The 19390-nt window shown below is 44.5% G+C and overlaps 1 long non-coding RNA gene across 2 annotated transcripts in view; it reads left to right on the forward strand.

Annotated features, from left to right (window-relative positions):
• LOC149869217 (uncharacterized) overlaps nucleotides 1–18372 on the forward strand; it is a 212095-nt gene extending 193723 nt beyond the window's left edge. For both annotated transcript variants that reach the window (XR_016441426.1, XR_016441427.1), the window contains exons 4-6: nucleotides 12815–13021; nucleotides 16589–16768; nucleotides 17945–18372. This is a non-coding gene — a long non-coding RNA (uncharacterized LOC149869217). The remainder of the gene's footprint in view (nucleotides 1–12814; nucleotides 13022–16588; nucleotides 16769–17944) is intronic.
• Nucleotides 18373–19390: the final 1018 nt, after the last annotated feature.

Genomic DNA, 19390 nt, shown 5'->3' on the forward strand with positions numbered 1-19390 from the left:
TGGGGTGAGGTGACTCTCCTAGGATCCTCATCAGCAAGGAAGTGAAAGTCCCAGTTTTAAACTTGGTGCCCATTTTGGGCACCAAGTTTAAAACTGCGGCTTTCACATTTGCAGCCCACTTCCCATGGGGGCAGGGGGCCTCTAATTTTGTACTTGCCCAGGGCCCCAGTACACCTTAATCTGCCTATGTGTCATTCCCCCCCCCACACAGACTTGCCCAGGGCCCCAGTACACCTTAATCTGTCTATGTGTTGTTCCCCTCCCCCCTCCCCCCACCCCCCAAAAACAATGCTGGGCTGGATGGGCACAATAGATCCTGGGTTGCCCTTTCCTTCAAAAAGTGATCTTCACCTTAAAAAGGTTGGAGACCACTGGTCTACATGTGCTTTTAGGCTCAGTGATTAAAACCACCATTCGATAGTGTTTGTGTCTGATTGGACTACCTAATGGTACAATACATTAGTCTATACTGGCCTAATTGTTGCACATGTGTAAATGGTGATGCTTTACTGTGAGGCAAATTAGTCTACTTTGCTGTAAAGTGCATGTGTAGATGCACTCTATTTCTTTCATTTTACTATTACAATTTGAGCAGGCACATATAGCTTTGTATTTAAATTCTGCAGCCAAAATTAATAATTGCAAAACTTCCTGGTAGTCATTCATTAACATTTAGAGGGAGTTATGAATGCACAGGAAGAAATAATTCATTTTAGCTTTTCTTTTTAAAGTCTTGGTTGATCTGCCTGTAATCTTATGTGATTTTTATTCCTGTTTCTCACACAGCTTCTTAAGTCATTTTTCATCAGGTATTTCTGGTGACAGTGAGTTGGATCACTGTGGCAGACTGTGGGAATTGTCAGCCATGAAAGGCATGGCAAAGAAATAGGCATCTTAATGTCTTTGTAGTGGTTTGCAGCTGAAGCGTGCCTGGCATGTTTGCTTGTCTGATTTCCAAGGAAAGGCACTCACTGTATGGTATGACAGGCAGTCATGGTCACAATAGGTTACAGTAAGCTATGTCATCTCAAACCATACAATTTCCTCCTTTAGTCAGGTTTCAACTAAGACTGAATCACTGTATTCTCCTGTTAGATGATAATCCTGTTTGTGCATAAAAGCTCCATAATAAGGGAGGTGGATGAACATTGGTATACTGACAGAAGATGACCTATACATAGTTCAGCAGGGACCCCAGTACAGATGTATCTGTACTTCAACAATGTTACAGAGGCACCAAAGTTGCTAAACAAAGAATATGGAACATTAACAATGAATAAATACATGCATAAACCTAAACCTAGTGTTGATTTGTTTTAACTTTTAGTTTTGATATGAAGAGTTGAGTCAGTTATGTATCATCATTCTTTGTCCAGAAGTATCATATCCTATAGAGTCATGCCACCCAAATGTCAGAAGAATAATGATTGGTTTAGGATTTCCAACAATTTTTATTCCTGAATGAACCTTCAGGCACCTTGCAAAATTTTGACTTTGCAGATTTATACTTTTTTCAGATTTCTGAGAATTTGTAGTATATATAACATACTTGACAGCCCTAATGTTTGAAGGCTTCTCTACAGCATACCCACAAACAAAATAGCAGCAATGTGCTACTTCTCCAATGAGCCACACCTGGCCCAATACGGGAAATGTCTCAAAACGTAGTTCAATTGTTATGTTGTAATTACAGCACATAAAGTTTAGTACCTATGACAGGTACTAACTAAATGGGCTGTATTTGGAGCTACTGTGCATTAGTGCAGATGTATGCTTTTTTCGTGATGTTAATGAACATCCGTGCATTAGCACGTGTTTTTCCCACCATGCTAATGCCCAGTGTCTTGCATAGGTGCATCCTTTGATCATTATACAATAGTACACTTAGAAGCTTAAGAGTAAAGTTACATGTTACACTTAGACCATGTTAAATCTGTGGCATGTTAAGTGATGTTAAAGTTAGAATGTGTGTGAGCAGTCACATGTTAAGGGTTAATACTATTTCCTGCTTGCCCATCTCTGATTTACTATTAGAGGGCTGGCAAGCAGGGGTGTGGCTAGTAGCCAGGATACCCAGGCTCTAATCTCTGTCCTGGGTGGGCAGAGGGAGGGACAGGGACCAGTGCATCCTGGGATGCTGGAGAACTGTAAATTGCTTGTTTTAGTTCTGTGGAGCAGACTGAAGTTGCCCTAATATTAGCTAGGTAGTACGGCCCAGGCTAACCCTCTTCTGAAGTGGCCTAACTTTGAGATGCTCGGAGGACACTTAGCACAAGTTAACAAGCTTTATTTAATATGTGGATGCTTGTGTTTTATGTGCCCTTAATATAGTTTAAGTGTAACATGTAACTTCACCCTAACACATGCAGTATACGGTTTGATGTAGGGAAAGAAGATTATGATGCAAGACAAGTGAAGTAATTCATAATAAAAGCAGAGGGCCCCTTACTGAGTATAAGCTTATACCATCAACATTTTGGTTTTGTGATTGGACTGAGAAATCAGTTTATTGTACAGTTTTAACCAGGAAATATTTTCCTTCCTCTTAAAGGTTCATGGAGGAAGCAATTTTAGTACTCACTGGCTGTATCTACACGAGATGTTTTACTGCCCACTAGGTTTATCCTCTGTACAGTAAAGCATCACTGTCTACATGTGCAGGTACTTACTGTGCAGCAAATTAGTCTACTACGCAGTAAATTTACTATCTTCATATGTAAAGCCAAACAGCAATAATTGTACTTGTAGATGTGCCCACTGACCATGTGGACTAAAATTGTTTCTGCTCCTCTATTAGGCTGTGTAATGTGAGGCATAGCTTTGTGTGCTCTTCATCCAGGCTGTGCATCCAGAGACTTAAGTAGGGCTTATATCATTATGTTAAACTTTGCAGAGTCAATTAAGAGTTCACTTAAAAATTAAGGTTCACATCAGACTTCTTATTCCAACCAGATTAGTTTCAGGGTTGTTTGGGGCCAAGATTTTGGCTTATCCCTATTCTAATACATGTGATATAGAAAAATATGCAGATAATGCAGTAATATAAATATTCAGATCGATGGACATACAGTATACATGTAATACCTACAAATGTATAAGTATTAACTATTTTTTTGCATTATGAAGAAAATTACATCCTCTTTGCATTATTTCCTTTATAGTAAGAATTGATGTTTTTCCTAAAGTGCTTATGATAGATGAGCACAGAGAGAGTGGGAGAGAGGTTAGCCCAAGATTTTGACATTACACCCTTCAGATGTGATCATGTAGGCAAATCTCTCTTCTAGTGAAGTCAATACATGGGAAATCTTTCCTGTTGGATAAGGCCTTTTGATTTTCCAATTCTAATTGTGCTATCTGCTACTGAAGTTGGAGACATCTATGATTTCTCAGGCGGTGTGCAGACTTGAAGGACTGGGCTCCCAGGGGGTACACATTTCTGAACTGTTGTAGAAAACTACTTAGAGAGCAGCACTAAATGCAAGCCTGTAGTAATAGGCTCTCAGAACAATGGCTGCTTTTACTCCTCTGTGATACTCTCTTTTCAATCCATAATGCATCTTAAAAACTAAGAAAGAAATTGGATATGGTGCAGCTACCATTCCTCTATTTCCTTATCTTGAACCATTCCTCCATGCTGCTAATTGCCACCTACTCCAAGATGTCAAGAACATACTCTTAGGAATGGATGCACAAATAAACAAATATCAAAGCTCAAAACAAACTGATAAGTCTCCTTGATTGATTTCAAGGGCTGGTAAAGAGAGGTGTGTTTGGATTAGAAGGTGCAAATTCTATGCTGAGCCAGCACCTGCTGGTTTGTGATCTGACCAGGCCATTTGGCTTGAAAGGACTGAAGAGATAGAGAATCAGTAATCCATTTGGAGTTACAAGAGCAGCAGGGGAGCCCTTGAAGAACAAAGGGTCTCTCCAGGCCCTGCTGTGTGCTGCTTTTTGTCAGCTTGGTATCACATTCCCTGCCACAGCATGACAGACAAATGCCAGGCCAGATGATGTGATATGATCAGCCTTATTTGGATGAGGTTTATACCTGTATTAGATAATGGCAGCAGATGCTGATTCAATATGGACGCAGGTGCTGGGTAAACTGGAGCCCGTGCATCTCAGCAGAAAGACTTAGAGTTATATGCATGCAGCATCAGGAAGGATGCTCCAGTTTCTAATCATTGCACCACATATTTGTTCAACATAACTTATTTGGTTCATTTTGGTATACTTTCAAAAAATGTGCTAGTGAAGTTCTCTGTTTCTGGACAAAATGTATGCAGCCTGGGCAGCCAGGTTTCACATGTGTGCCCCCCTGAAAACATACCTTTTCTGACCTGAGGGGGCCAGATCCAGGGCTGGAAAAGCAATTCAGATGACATGCCAGTTTATGCTGGAATTTTTAAAGGATCATAAATATGTAAGTGATGAATGAGGTTATACAGTTTGGACCCATTTCATTTAGATATTAACCTGTATCTCCTTTTATTCACTTAGGCCTAACCCTGCAAAAATGTATGCACATGCTTCACTTCAAACTTTTGAGTATTACCGCTGATATTGGTAGGACTTGCTCAACTACATAGTTAAACACGAGCAGTTAAGTGCTTGTAGGGCTGAGACTTGTACAAGCTTATGTCAAAGCAGTCTGCAGGCCTTTCATATGGTGCAGCTTATACACTTAGGTACCTGAAATGATTGTGTGAAGATATAAATTACAAACATTGTATCAAGAGAAAATTGACCCAATGGAGGAAAGTAGGGCTGTGTGAAATTTTGCTGTTTTTTTCATTTTGACGCTGCTTCAACTTGTTTTGAGCTTGAAACAGTGAAATAGAAATGAAATTAAGGCAGTTGAAACATTTTGAAGTTTTGAAACATTTCAAGTTTCGAAGCTGAAGCTGGGCTTGCTTGCAGGGAAACAGGAAGTAAGGAGAGGGAGGTGGAAGAGGGGGCAAGGACTGCTCTGATATTGACTGTGTAGCTGGACTATGATCCTTCCCTGAGGTCCCTTCGAATCCCAGTGCTCTGGGGGAGGGATGGAAAAACAGCATAAAAAGTAGCATTGTTTGAACTGAGCTGCTTTCCAGAAGCTCAGCAGTGTTAGACAACAAAGGCTACCATTCGTTTCCTACTTGCTAGCCTAGCAAGTAGGATTCAGTAATAACTTTTGCTTTAGTTTCTGTACCCTTTTATTTTATTATTATATTCATTTGATTTCCTTCAATTTATTCCTCCCCTAAAATCCTCTTTTTGTTTAGTCTGTTTTGATTCTTTTCAAATCTGTACTTTCTCTTACAGTGTGCATTCCATTCACTATGGAGAAAAGTACAGCATAATTACATTGCATATTATAATATAGAATTTATATAGGAAAACACATACATACATACATTTATGTATATTTATTGTATTTATTACATAAATACATATACAAATACATTACATAAATACCCACACATACTATTTTCTTATCTACATACAATAAAAGCCATGTTATCTGTCACTTTATTAACTGGCATGCCAAAACATGGCAAAAAGTGAAACCTGAAGTCCCACTTCTGGTTTTGCTGAGTCCCACTTCACCGACTTTGGGCCATGGCCCAGGGCAAAGCAGCCTATGTGGGAGCCCCCTTCCCTGTCCCCTGGCAAACTGACACCTGCATGGGGTTCCCCTCCCTATCTGCCACCACACCGATGCCAGGGAGTGAAATCCTGGCACTCCAGACGCAGCAGGAAGGTGGCCACCTGAACAGGCAAAGACGCCGCTCGGGTAACCAGCATATTTGGTTACCTGACACTCCCCGTTGGTGCTGGATAACAGAACTTTTGCTGTATATTACATAAATCAGATAGATAACATTACAGAAGAAGAGAGAGGTTTACTAGCACACCAAGGCAAAGAGAAGACACTATGAAACACACCATGAAACATTCTGGAAAGGCAGCTGGCAGAGGCAGAAGAGTGGATAGAGGGAGAGCTGTAAGTTCCTGCCCCACCTCAACAGAGACACAGCTTCTTTGCTACAACAAGCAGGCAAGAGGCTTCCACTAGTTTTGCAGGCAGCAAGGAGAGGGGAGCAGTGTCAGTGACACTGCCTGTGCCTGAGTCTGCATCCCCTCCAAGAGCACCAGCCATAACCTCCCCCATACAACCACCATGACAACAAGCAGCAGCACCAGCACAACAGTCTCCTCCACCTCCATTTCATTTTCCATGCTGAGCCTTCCAGTGCCAGAGGAAGAGCTGGACCTAGATCTGAGTGCCATAGCAAGGGAAATTCTGGGAAGGAGGGGGAATCATCTGAGTTTGTGCTTCATACCCCTCAAGTTTCCCCTAGAGCCAGGTCTCCTTCCCAGAAGGCACTTCAAAGGAGCCTGAGGTAGAGGGTATGGAGGCAAGCAGCTCAGCTGAGTCTGCTACTCCTGTTGCTGTGCCTGCTGGGGAGGGGGAAATTGCAGCATCCACACATGCACCTGCACCCCAGAAGTGTGTGGGTAGTGTGGTCTGGGATCATGCTGAGCTGGCAAATATTCCCACACATGCTATATGCCTGAACTGCTGCACCAAAACCAGCTGGGGCAAGGGAACAAAACACATGAGCACCACAGGGATGCTGATGCATCTCTGCAGGCACTACCCCCTGCCCTTTCTCCTCTTCATCCTGGCACCAGTGGAAGCATGCCCAAAGAGAAGACCCCCCTCTCGCTCCAAATCCCCCACTCTACTTTAAGCCAAGGTGATGGATGAGTCCCACATGGCAACAAAGATCTTGGGTGCCATGAACCACTTGGTGCAGGGGTGGCTCGTTAGGTAGAGTGAGCTCACCCATGGGTTCATGGTCACTGACAATAAGGCCAATATAGTCAAGGTGGTCTGTGATGCAAACTTTGTTGGCATCTGCTGTGTGGCTCATAAGTACCACCTCATTGTCAGGGATGCCTTGGAGGGGGACAGAGCTGCCTGTGATGGTGCCAGCACCACCAGCAAGCTCATTTCCAAATGCAGGAAGGTGGCAGGCTACTTCCACTAGAGCATCAAGTGGGGCAAGGGGCTGCAGGACAAACAAGCACTGCTGAACATCCCACAGCACAAAATCATGCAGGATGTGGAGACTCGGTGGAACTTCACATACCTGATGCTCGAGAGGCTGGTGGAGCAACAGAAGGCCATCCATGAGATGGCCTTGTTCGGGGAGATTGGGATCAGCAACCCCCTTAACAGAGCTGCATGGGATACCATCTCCCAGATCTTGTGGTACTCAAGACCACTGAGACCTTCAGCACTGGTGATGCCCTCCTTAGCCAGGTGACCCCTGTAGTGAGGGAACTTCAGAGCAAAATGGAGAAGTTCCAAGGGAACAGTGTTCCTGGCTGAGGCATATCATTGTCACCAGACATGCAGGCACTGGTGAGGCAGCTGAAGGAAGACATCAGGAAATGGCTTCATCTCTTGAGGTCCAGTATGGTCCACATGCTGGCCGCCATGTATGACCCAAGTGTGAAGGGGAGCATATGCAGCAGCCAAACACTGAATCAGTGGATGGAGGTGCTGGTGAAGAGATTCAGGGAGGCAGAGTGGCAGAGGCAGGGGGACATGGAAGAGGGGGATCCACTGTCCCATGCCAGCATGCCATCCACCAGCCAGTCTCCTCCTCCACCACAGGTGTTGCCAATGTGGGCCAAGGGCATGGCTTCCATGGTGGGGTCCAGAGGCACCATATCCCACCATCAGGCAGGCAGCACTCAGGCCTTGGTGGCTGCCTATATCACTGAGGATATGGAGCTGCTGCTGTGCAACCCCTTGGCCTACTGGGCAAGCCACAGCAAGATATGGCTGGATCTGGCCACAGTGCCCATGAGCACCTGTCTTGTCCACCAACCAGTGTTCTGAGTGAGAGGGTGTTCAGCATTGCTGGGGATGTAGTGACGCACCTGCTCGGATCCTGATGTGGTGGAGCAGCTGGTGTTCCTGAAGGTAAACCTCCAACTGCCCCTAAGCTCCAGGTGCAGATGGACTGAATGCCACCTTCCTCACTCTGTCTTCACCTATTTCCTTTTTTAATTTTTAAAAACCAGTTACTGCTCCACTCTCAGCTGGAGGGGGCACTCACTAACCAGCAGAGGAAGAACACATCCCTACTGAGCTTGCTTTCCTGCCAGGATGAACTTGGATGTATGCGCTGGGGCTGTGGAGAAGGAGGCAGCCCCAGGTCCTGGGCATGACCACTAAAACTGAACTCTGCCAAGGTTGGGAGGCCTGGGGGGACTGCTGTTCACATGGCAGCCCCAGGAAATGCCAGGACCGAGGACCCCCCTGGTGAAAGGCAGTCAGGAGGCACCATAATCTCCAGCCACCACATGCATGCACACAGTCCTGGCTGGGGAAAGCCCAGACCTGTCATGTCTTTGACAGGTCTGGGGCTTGCTGGTTGCAGTGGAGTTGTGAGGCTGTAGGTGAGCTCAGCTTAGCTTCCTGGGATGCCAGCTTTCAGGTTGAAAAACCCTTTGTCAGGCTGAGGAAGCATCTGCAGTTGGTGTGTGCTGTTCCTGGATAGAAGGAATAGCAAAGAAGCCAGAGGCTGGTATGCAATGCAGGCAAGAAAGCCAGTCAGTGAAAATGGAAATGGAGGCATCAGGGGTGATGGACAGGCTGGAGTGGGAGGGAAAGGGGGATGTAGCAGCACAGATAAAAGTGGAGAGGTACCTGGGGAGTAAGATGTCTGGCAGGTTGTAGTGTGTTAGAATTCCAACGTCTGTATTGAGTCCATGAGTTTCTGTATCCAGGAGGTTGATGAAGTGCAGTTCATAGGCTCATCTGTGAAAAGTGGTTTGTAAATTCCCTTTGAGGATCAGGCCTAAGAGACTGGAGACAGGTAGTGTTCTGTTCTTGTTTTTGATAGATTTGGTGTGCACTCATTCTGGTGCGCAGTTGTTGCTTAGTGTCTCCTACATATTTTCTGCCAGGGCACTTGGTGCCCTCATGGATATATGTATTGTATTGTAAAGATATCTCCATATTGGAGATATCATTGGCAGGTTTTGCATGTCTTGTCATGGCATGGTCTGGATCCATTCAGTGTATTTCGGTCTGTAGGAAGTTGTCTTTTGGTGATGAGGTTAGCGAGGTTCAGTTCTTGTTTGAATTTACAAACCACTTTTCATATATGAGCCAATGAACTGCATTTCATCAACCTCCTGGGTAGTAGGTACAGAAACTAATGGAAATGATAGTAAAATTACACCCTTGACGAACCTCAACAACTCTTTAAAAATCTTACGTCTTTGTGGGAAATTGAAAGGGGAGAAATGCTATCAGATAATGTAAAAAGAAACAAAAGAGAGTTTTACTGTTAAAGAGGAGTAGAACTAATGAATATTAGGCCTGTGTGAAGTGGCTAGTATTTGCTTCATATTCAGATTTGGCCAATCTGGGGGACAGTGATTCAATTTGGTGATTCAAATCACTGTCCCAAATCAATTTGGCCAAATCTGATTCGGAGATTTGGCTGCTGCTGAATTGGCTGAACCTCTGAATTTGACAGGCCCCATTCCCTGCCCACTCTTTCAGCCCTGTCAATGGCTGCCCTGCCTGGCTCCAGCCTGGTTCCAGCAGGTCCCATCCCCTGCCCTGACTGGCTCCAGCCTCTTGTCTCTTTAAAAAAAAAAGCAAAAAAAAAAGCCCCCACTCACAGGATGCTGCTAGATTGGAGGGGGGTGATCCCTGCTACTCCCTGCTGTCCCACTCTGTGTTGGGGGCTTTGCCACGACCCCCCCCCAACCCCTGCCCACTCTCCCAGCCCCTCATGGCTGCCCCGCCTGGTCTCAGCTTCCAACTCTTAAAAAAAAAATGCCCTGAACTCTCTCCCAGGTGGGGGACTGATCCCGGCAGCCCCTCACTGCCCTGTGCTGTGTGTGGGGCTCTGCCACAAGTCCTCAGAAGCCCTGAGGCTACTGCAGCAGCCAGTGAGAGGGGTCTTTTTTTTTTTTAAGAGCCAGGAGCTTGGGACAGTGGGGCAGCCATGGGAGGGGGCTGGGAGAGTGGGCGGGGGTTGGGGGGCTCATGGCAGAGCCCCCCCACAGCATGGGGCAGTAGGGGGGAGTGGGGATCACTCTCCACCTGGCAGGAGCTGGTAAGTGGGAGCTTTTTTTTAAAGAGCCAGGAGCTGGAGCTGGGCAGGGCAGCCATGGGGAGGGGCTGGGGGTGCTCAGGGAGATGGGGCCTGGGGGGGTCCCTCCTCCAACCCCCCCTCCCCTGCCCCATATTTATCAGCATGGAGTCTGGGTACAGCTCCCTGAGGCAGTGAGCGGGGACTGCCCAAATCCCTGAAGCTCTCTGAATCTTTTCTGAGTTGATTCAGAGACCTTCAAATCAATTTGGACCTTTTTATTGCTCTCCTAATTCAGTTTGGATTTGGAGATTCAGACGCCAAACTGGGCCCAATCTCCTCTGAATTGAATGAACACCTGAAGCTTTGTACAGCCGTAATGAATACCTCAGAAAATAGTCACAAATATTTGCTCAAACACTAAATTCTTTTCTAGCAAAAGATTGCATTACCAGGGATGTTTGTGGAAATAGATCATTTAAAATAAATATTAATGAAGTTTTTGAGAGTAAATATGAAAACTTTAAACTTGATTTTTCAAAATGCAAACCTGATACACAGGGTTCCACATATTCAGTTGAAGAATTTCAAAGGTCATGTGACTTGCATGTCAAATCAAAATTAATTACGAGAAGTTGAATTTCTGTAAATAATTTCCAATAGCAACAAATTTCAGGATGCAAAGATTCCTCTAGTTTCCTTACATACTTCCCTGCTGTGTGTAAAACATGTTTCAAGATGTCTTTGAGATTGTGATTGAGGGACTGTAATACCCAGAAATACATAAACTCCCAGCATGACTTCTTCCAACTGCTATCAGAGTATGTGCAATGGTTTTGTAAAACAACTGGAAGAGTATGTATACAAACTGGAATGAGCTGATGAGAGTGATTACTATATTAGAACAAGTTCTTTTCTTGGCCCTGTATTAGAAAAAAAGTGTGATTGAACCTCACTGATTTTTAGACTTTCTGTCTACTGAAAGGGCATAAAAAGAAGATCTCTGAGGGCTTTTCAAAGCCAGTGGGTATGATTTACAGCTTCAGCACTATTTGTTTTAATCCTTGGGAATGGGGAGGGGAATGGGATATGACGATACATAAAGAAACATTATTTCCCAAAGGCAGATTTCATTTCTTTAACGATTTATAAAACTCAGAAAGCAAAATATCACTGTTTAGGGACTGGGGTTATATTCTAATGAGTTTAACAGCTGCCAGGTTTGTGCATATATTTTGTATTGTGCACATGATGCAAGGCCCATTGATTTGGCAATGATCCACAGGGCTTCTTGTACTGTTGTTGCTGTTGATCAGGCTTTGATCTTAAAAGGCAAACTTTGCACCAAAAAAATCATGGGTTGCCTTGTGTAATAAGAAAAACTAATTTCCATCCACTACTAAGCACACTGCCAAGCAGTTTAGTCCCTACATTTGACTTAATGTACTCAAACCAAACATCATTCTCATTTTGTTGGCATCATTAATTAAGCTGATACTCATAATATGTTTACTTTCTTCTTTGTAGACTTTTGCCTTATTTCCTTATGAGGCTTTTATATGATTGAGTTTCCACATTTTACACTGGAGAAGGTCAGAAGACCAAATTCTGAGGTGGTTATTTTTCACAAACTCCTTCCTTTCTTCTCATACAGGTATTTGGACTGGCAAGAGAGAAGTTTGTAGGAGATTTTCTCAAGCGGGAGATTCAGGGTCTAATGATGGTTTCACTATCACTAGAGGTGAAACATGATGCCTCACTCACAGAAGTGAAGCTCTCAGTGATTTCAGAAACAAGCTGGCCAACTTGTAGATTGCCCACCAGTAAACAGACTCAGGCTACATATTGCTACTGTAAATTTACTATCCTCAGTAGCCGTACCCCTAAGCATGCTGTGTTGCTTGAGACAGACAGAATGCCTCTTACATTACAAGTAGTGTAACCATATTCAAATGGGTGAGCTAATTAGTTTGGGGTGGCCCAACTGGCTTAGTTACTTGGGGAAAGCTAGTTAGTTCTCTTCCCAAGTGTCATGCAAAGGCAAATCCACAGCTTTTGGCTCAGGAGCATAGTGTGCTGCTAATAGTAAATGTAATGTGCAGCCATAGCTCCAGTTACCAAGTCAATTCATGCAACACAGTTGGTCATTGTTGAGGTATAAAGAGATACTGTTTTTACCCAAAACTAGGAAGCATAAGAGACAACAGATACTTATACTACCAAGCCTAGAACTTCAGAATTATTAAAGATTACCTATTTAAAGACAATATAATTTATGGGGCATCTAATACTTCCATTCCTAGAGAAATGCCTCCATTTAACAAGGGCAGGAAAACTGTCCAGCAAAAAGATCCAGACAAGAATGGCCACTGTTTCAGATAAGGTAACGCACAAAGCAGGAGAGACAGACAGACTGGGCCTAGTATCTAGATATTATGGTCCAGCAGCTAGACTTTTAAGAGGCGTTTGCATGAGGCAGTGGAATCAACTGTTGCATTAGGTAGAGATTTCTGTTATGCAGTGTTGATTAGTTAGAACTGAGACAGTGATGAAAGCATACCTCTGACAGACTCCTTGGTTCTGGGTCATATCTGAAGAGCACATCATCTAAATATTGTAGAAAGCAACAAGAAGAACAGAAAGAAAATGCTCAGCCTACGGTCAGTGAACAAGCCACTCATTTATGTTTAATGCTGCAGCTATCCCAGGAATTAAAAAAAGCATCAGAGCATGTGGTGAGTGAGGATAAAGAGGCTTCCCATGAAGAGGAGGATTTCTGCAATTGTCTCTCTAGCAGACCTGTTGTAATGTCAGAAGCCTATGACTACTACAAGGAATGTAAAGAAAGGGATGATGACTTATATTCTTGGAGCATGGAGAAAGCAGTGTGGAATTTTGACTCAAAGGTACGTCTTTGACTCATCTAGGATTATTTCTGAGTGATGCAGTCTGTGCACTGCCCCTTGCTTGCGGCTATCCCTGAAGATTTATTCTAGCCTGTAGTATTAGAAAGTCAATGTGATGCATAAATTTACCAATTTCTTATAACAAAGGGTTGTGAGGAGATATAGTACATGATTATACATGTCTAATACATGAGGGAGATAACCGCTGTGGAAGGAAAAAAAGTTAGTTAATCTGAGTGACAATGTGGATATAAACTGGCCATGAATAAATATAGCTGGAAATTAAAGAAGGCTTCCAACAAGTCAGAGGACTGAAGTTTGGGAACAGCCTTTCAATAGGCAAAAAACCCTAACTATTTTTAAGAGGGAACTCAATCAGTTTATGAAAGGGTTATGAGAGAGCTGCCGGAGGTAACAGAGGACTGGGGTGAAAGAACTTTCTAGTCTTGCGTTGTTAAATATTTAAGGGAAGCCCAAAGGTTCATTCATTAAAATGCATGTTGTAACCATCTACAGCTGTATATATAACTGCCAAGACAGTGTAAATTGGGTGTTTACATTTATAAGTGACCACTTGGTTGCCCATTTTTATGCTACATGGTTTGTACCTACACCTGCAGCAACTGTGCATTTGGAGACACATGCACAACTGGTGTGTTTTGCATCTGCACAACTAGCTGTCTACTTTTTAAACATTTAACTCCGAGTAATTAGTTTTAAAATCTGTGTGCAAAGCTAAATCACTTTAGGTTTCAGCATTCAGTTTGGCTTCCTTGAATGCTTGCTCAAGCATTTTCTGGGATGGTGTGCTTGTCATGTTGGCATTGACCACATTTTGATTGATACTGAATTATACTATAAATTTAGAAGCAAACCTTTTCTTTGCTTCTCTTTTATATTACATTTATATTAATCTTACTTCATGGCTTTACAACAACAGCTGAGGTAAAAGATTTTCTGAGGTATAACCATTTTTCTTGAAACAACAGCAACAGCCTTGATACTGTCTGTGAGGAAAATATGGGCTTAACTTGCCAGTGTAGTTAGCCCTAAAAACATCAGGAGCAAGGACCTTGGAAATTGTTTAGTTCTTATGCATTCTTGGGCTCTGATCCAGAAAAAGACTTTAGCAAGTCCTTAACATTAAGCATGTGAATTGCACTATAAAGTCAAAAGTCCAGCTGACATGTTTAAGTCCACTGCTGGATCGGGGCCATGGCAACCTCTGCCCTTTCCCTACTTTTATACCATGATGAACCCAAGCATTTCTGAACACCCTTGTTCATGCAGGTAATTCCAGTGTGGTCAGTGGGAGGACACTGAATGCGAAGGTTATAGGCCCATATTTTTTGAGTTGCCAACAGCCCTGAAAGTTTCCTGCTATTTAGCATTCTGTTTGCTTTTTCTCTGATAGCTCTGTTTGCATTGGGTTTCTCCAGGGATTCCATCTGTTCCTTTCTAAAAAACAGTGAATCCAGTTAATAAACATTCTTAAACCTAGGCCATCCAGGAAACAAATTAAGTTACTCCTGATTCACTCACTGAAATTAAGCACCCATGATTTTATTTTCCTTCCACACTGCAAGAAAAAACAGAGCTGCATGTTTCAACCTCTTAAAGGTTGAATGCTTTCCCACTTTTTCACACAAGGTGTCAATATATTGGATTTCCATTTTCCTCTACAACCTGAAAGAAAAGTAAGGATGTGGAAATGTACATCTTGTGAGTGAGCAAACGAATATAAAAACAGTTTAGTGAAAAAGAACTGTTTTGGATGTCCAGAGATATGAATGCTCATTTTCTTTTTCAGGGTCCAGATAAATTACTCACTGTTTCTTTTGTGGAGCTGTTCTATACTACTGGTGACTGGGTATGTCTCTGTAAAGCATAGGTCTGGGCAGCTCTCACAGTTTCCTGTCTTTAGAAATGGATTTTTGGACTTCGTGTTGAAGTCATAGGGTATGTATAGTAGGGCTCTGCGAAGCTTCAGTCCCTGATTAGATTCAGCAGAGATTTGGCCCGATTCAGTGGTCCAATCTCCAAATCTGAATTGAATCAGACGACCCTTTAATCTCTCCAAATTGATTTGGAACCCTCTGAATCAATTTGGAGAGATTCGGAAAGATTCGGAAATTTGGACATAGGCACAGCTTTAAATGTTTTTTCTACATACCTAGGTAGCATGCGGCTCATGAATGCTGAGATGCTGGGGCGCATGGAGTGTCCCACAGAAGTGCAGGGGGCTCCCCAGAGTGCTTGGCAGCAAACCTGGAAGTGGACCAGAAGCACTTCCAGTCCGCTTCCGGGTCTGCCAGAGAGCACGCGGGGGGGCCCCCTGCGCTCCCCCAGGTTGGTGACTGGTGCCTCCTGAGTCTGGGAGGGCACCCAGGGTCCCCTCGTGGCTGATCACTGAGCCAGGGAGCCACAGGGGTGGGGGGGCCCAGCACGCTTCCTGTTGGACCTGGAAGTGGACTGGAAGTACTTTTGGTCCACTTCCGAGTTTGTCACCAAGCACATGGGGGACCCCCCCATGCTCCTGTGGGATGCTCCATCCACCCCAGTATTGCAGCACAGTACTGCCTGGTACATCAAGATATGTAGAAAAAACATTTAAAGCTGTGTATATGTCTGAATCGCTGATTCTCCAAATCATCATCGAATCTTCAGATTCAGATTTGGTCAAATCAAATCAGGGACAGTGATCTGAATCAACAAATTGAATCACTGTCCATGATTTGGGCTGAATCTGAATAGAATAGGGCCTGCTTCTCACACCCCTAAGGTATAGCCATTATAGCTAGACTGACCTAACCAGGGTTAGGTTGATCTAAATGCCTAATTGTGCAAGCATTCAGGAGATTTCAATTGCCCCAAAATTTCACCTCAGGAGGTGCACTAACTTAAATTGAAAAATGGTTAATTCAGTCATGAATTGCCTATGGACGGCATAGATCTGGGGCTAGGAAAGTCCAGCTATTTGCTCCAATCCTAGGGCTATGCTGTATATGCCCTCCCCGCCCTCCCGCCGCAACCCTGGTTGGCTATGCTATACAATGCCCTCTCACTCTGTGGGCCCAGCAACCCACATACAGCCCTCCTATCTTGCCAACCTCCCCAGACTTGCTGGCCCCCCACAGATTCACTAGCTCCTCCAACCCACCATCATCTCCCCCCACCCTGAGTCACTTACATCAGGTTCTTCATATGGCTCCAGGCAGTGGTGAACTACTGTAGGCACTTTTCCCAGTCTACATTTAGGCAGCATAAATTAAATCACATGAACCTAGACTGGGTGCAGCAAACAGCTGAATGTACCCTAAGGTTTGGCTCTCCTCTCATTTATGCTGATTTTAGGTCAATGTTATTTCTATGGAACAGGCTGGTGTGAGAGGACTTCCTCCACAGGAGTGGATAACAGACAAAAAAGTGCAAGATTTATGGGATAGAGAGAAGAAAAAACTCAAGAGGGGCCCTGACTTTTAAAGTAACTGGGGGAGTTTTCAATATGAGGGAAACTTGAATTTCAGTCTCTGCTCCCTTAACTATTTATGCATTTTATATTGATAGGCATTGTGTGTCTGCAAAAAACCAAAAATGATTTAGATGGAGAAGGGGGTACCTTAAAGAAAGGTCTGCTGCTTCCAGGTGAGAGCCCTGACTGACAGATAATGAAGTTTGCGGCTGCTGTCTATAAGCAGAACCACTTATGTGTGTAGAATGTTCCTGTTTCACCAGTCATCCCAACAGGTGAGAGAAAATAATATAGGCCAGGCTTGTCCAACATACAGCCTGTGGGTGTTTTCTGAGGCCCGTGGTTCTGCGACAGGAAATGAAAGTAAACACTGTTTACTTTTGTTCCCACCCCTTGTCCCTCCCCCAGCCCCTCAGCAGCTTCCTAATGGCTGCTGAAAGACTGGGGAAGGGACAAGGTTCCCACACGCACTGTGTCAGCTTGACATTGCCGACACGGTGTGGCTCCTCCCCTCCCCCCTCATTTCACGGTGTCTCTTCCTAGCTTCGCACCTCTCTTTGACATTTGCATGCCAGCCCCGCCCTGTGCTGGTCCTCACCAGCCACGCAGGCTAGGGCAGGTAGCGGTGCAGTGGGCGGGCAGGCGCAGGGAGCGTGGGTGCTAGCTCAGAGGGATGCTGCGTCTAGGCCTGTGGGAGATGCTGCTGCTGCTGCTATGGCTGTAGCTGTTGGGGTGGGAAACTGGCACCACTCCCACCTCCCTGCATCCTCCCGTGCCGGCAGACATCATGCTGGGGGTGGTGAGTCACCGGCCCTGGGGAGGGAGGGAGCCCTGCTAGTCGGGCTTGGGCTACCCCAGGGGACAGGGAACAGGGGGGTGTCCCTGCGTGTCCTGCACCCCCCTGTAGGGTCCCTGCATGTTCCCCTGGCTGCTGAGCCCAGATATGCAGGTGTGGGAGCATCCTCGAGGCCTCCCAGGTGGTAGGGAGGACATGGCGGGGTCAGGTGGCATCCCTTGACCCCTGTGCCCCCAGGCTGCAGCCAGACTGGACAGGCCATGTGAGTGCCTGCTCCTGCCAGCCCACTGGGTGATAAAAAGTTCATGATCTGGCCCCATATTCAAAAAGGTTGTTCACCCCTGATATAGGCATTGGATAGGCATATGTTTGGGGTTATTTAGGAGCAAACTTTGTATCTGTATAGGGGACTGGATTAGATGTCTCCCAAGACCCCTTCTAGTCCTGGAATTCTATGACTTACAGTTGAATTTGGGCAAGGATTAGGCACTTAGCTGCTCAGAGTGGTTTGCTTCTAACATGAGCAGAAATGAAATGCAAATTAAAGCACCTATGGAACCTTGCAGTCCAATGGGTAGGTGCCAATTTTAAGTTCATTCTAAATTTTGTCACTACCTTTATGGAAATATTCTAAATTGTTTTTGTTTTTTTGCAGCACAGGTGTTAAGTACCCTCCCTTCCCCACAAAACAAAGCAAAACAACACAACAAAAAGTATTTTTCCTTTCAGCTTCGTATCTGTGAAAGGTGCTGGCTGACAGATCTTCAGATTTAATACTTTCAATTGGAAAACAAAAAGGACGTAAATTGTAGTGGGACAAGTTACACCACTACTTCCATTATTCCTGTTTCATCAGAAGGAAACTTCTAAGGACCCAAAGGCACACTCTCTAAGGACCAAAGAAACACTGTCATGGACCTAGAAGGACAGCCTTCCATCTTCAGCTCTGTCTGTGCAAAAATGAAGTTTAAAAGTACCTATGGGGACTTTTTACCATCTTGTACCATCTACACTTTTTCCAGGGCCTGATGAAGGGACTTTGATCCCAAAAGCTTGCAGAAAAGGACAATTTTCTTGCCATTTCCCAGTTGATCTAATAAAAGGTATCATTTTGGACTCAAGAGTTCTAGTTTTTTGTATGTCTAAGGACCAAAAACACTCTTTATGTTCCCACCTTTGCTGCTATGACTGAAGATGTCAGTTTTAGATTTCAGCGTTTTTTCAACCTGAATTGTAAGGTCCCATTTTCTTAGGCCTATTGAAAGAGAAGGAGAATAAATTAGACTGAGAGGCTCAGAAAGGGGTAGTAGCACATTTGACTAAATGCAAATTCACTAAAACATAATGAGGTTGCAGTTAAGAGTAAAATTTATAATATTGGCTTTTGGCTTCCTATGCTAAAGTGTTAGGGTTGCCAAGGTCCAGTCATAAATTCATGGGAAATTTCTAAGCTGCTGGAAGAAGTCTGGAGAAGACCATAAAAATAATTTGTCATTTATTTCCTACTTTGCTTCTTAACTCATTCTAAACCATCATACTTCTGCTTATTTTTAATCATTAACGCTCTGAACTTGGTATTCTTAAGCCATTCCCATCCTGTGTATCTCATCCCACTCAAATACAATAAAATAGCAACCCTTATGTAATTTATAATTTTTGCTAAAAACATGCAGTAAAACTATCCATTCTACCAATTTACACAAAATTAAAACATGACAGTGGCAACGCATAGGGAATGCATGGGGGTGCATGTGCAATTCCTGAGAGCACCGGTGCAACCCCTGTCAGGCCACGCTCCCTGCTTAGGTGACAGGCGGGGTGGAGGGGCAGGCAGAAGTGCTGGTGAGTGCTCCCCCTGTGAGTGCCAGCTGAAATGAAGTGGTGGATGAAGTGGCTGTGGCTGGTTCCAGGAGCTCCACGGCTGCTTTCAGATGAGTGCAGTCGGCCGCAGGGGACTCTCTCCCCCAACCCCCGGTTGGCAAGATTGGCCGCAGGGGGACCCCCTCCCCCGGTTGGCGAAATTGGCCAGGGGAGACCTCCCCCCTAGTCGCTCACTGGTCACTAGGGGCCTACGTGCCCTTCTGACTCAGATGGCATCAGT

This window comes from Crocodylus siamensis, chromosome 3 (assembly GCF_052110815.1).
Source record: "Crocodylus siamensis isolate JL-2025a chromosome 3, ASM5211081v1, whole genome shotgun sequence".
Classification (NCBI taxonomy): domain Eukaryota; kingdom Metazoa; phylum Chordata; order Crocodylia; family Crocodylidae; genus Crocodylus; species Crocodylus siamensis.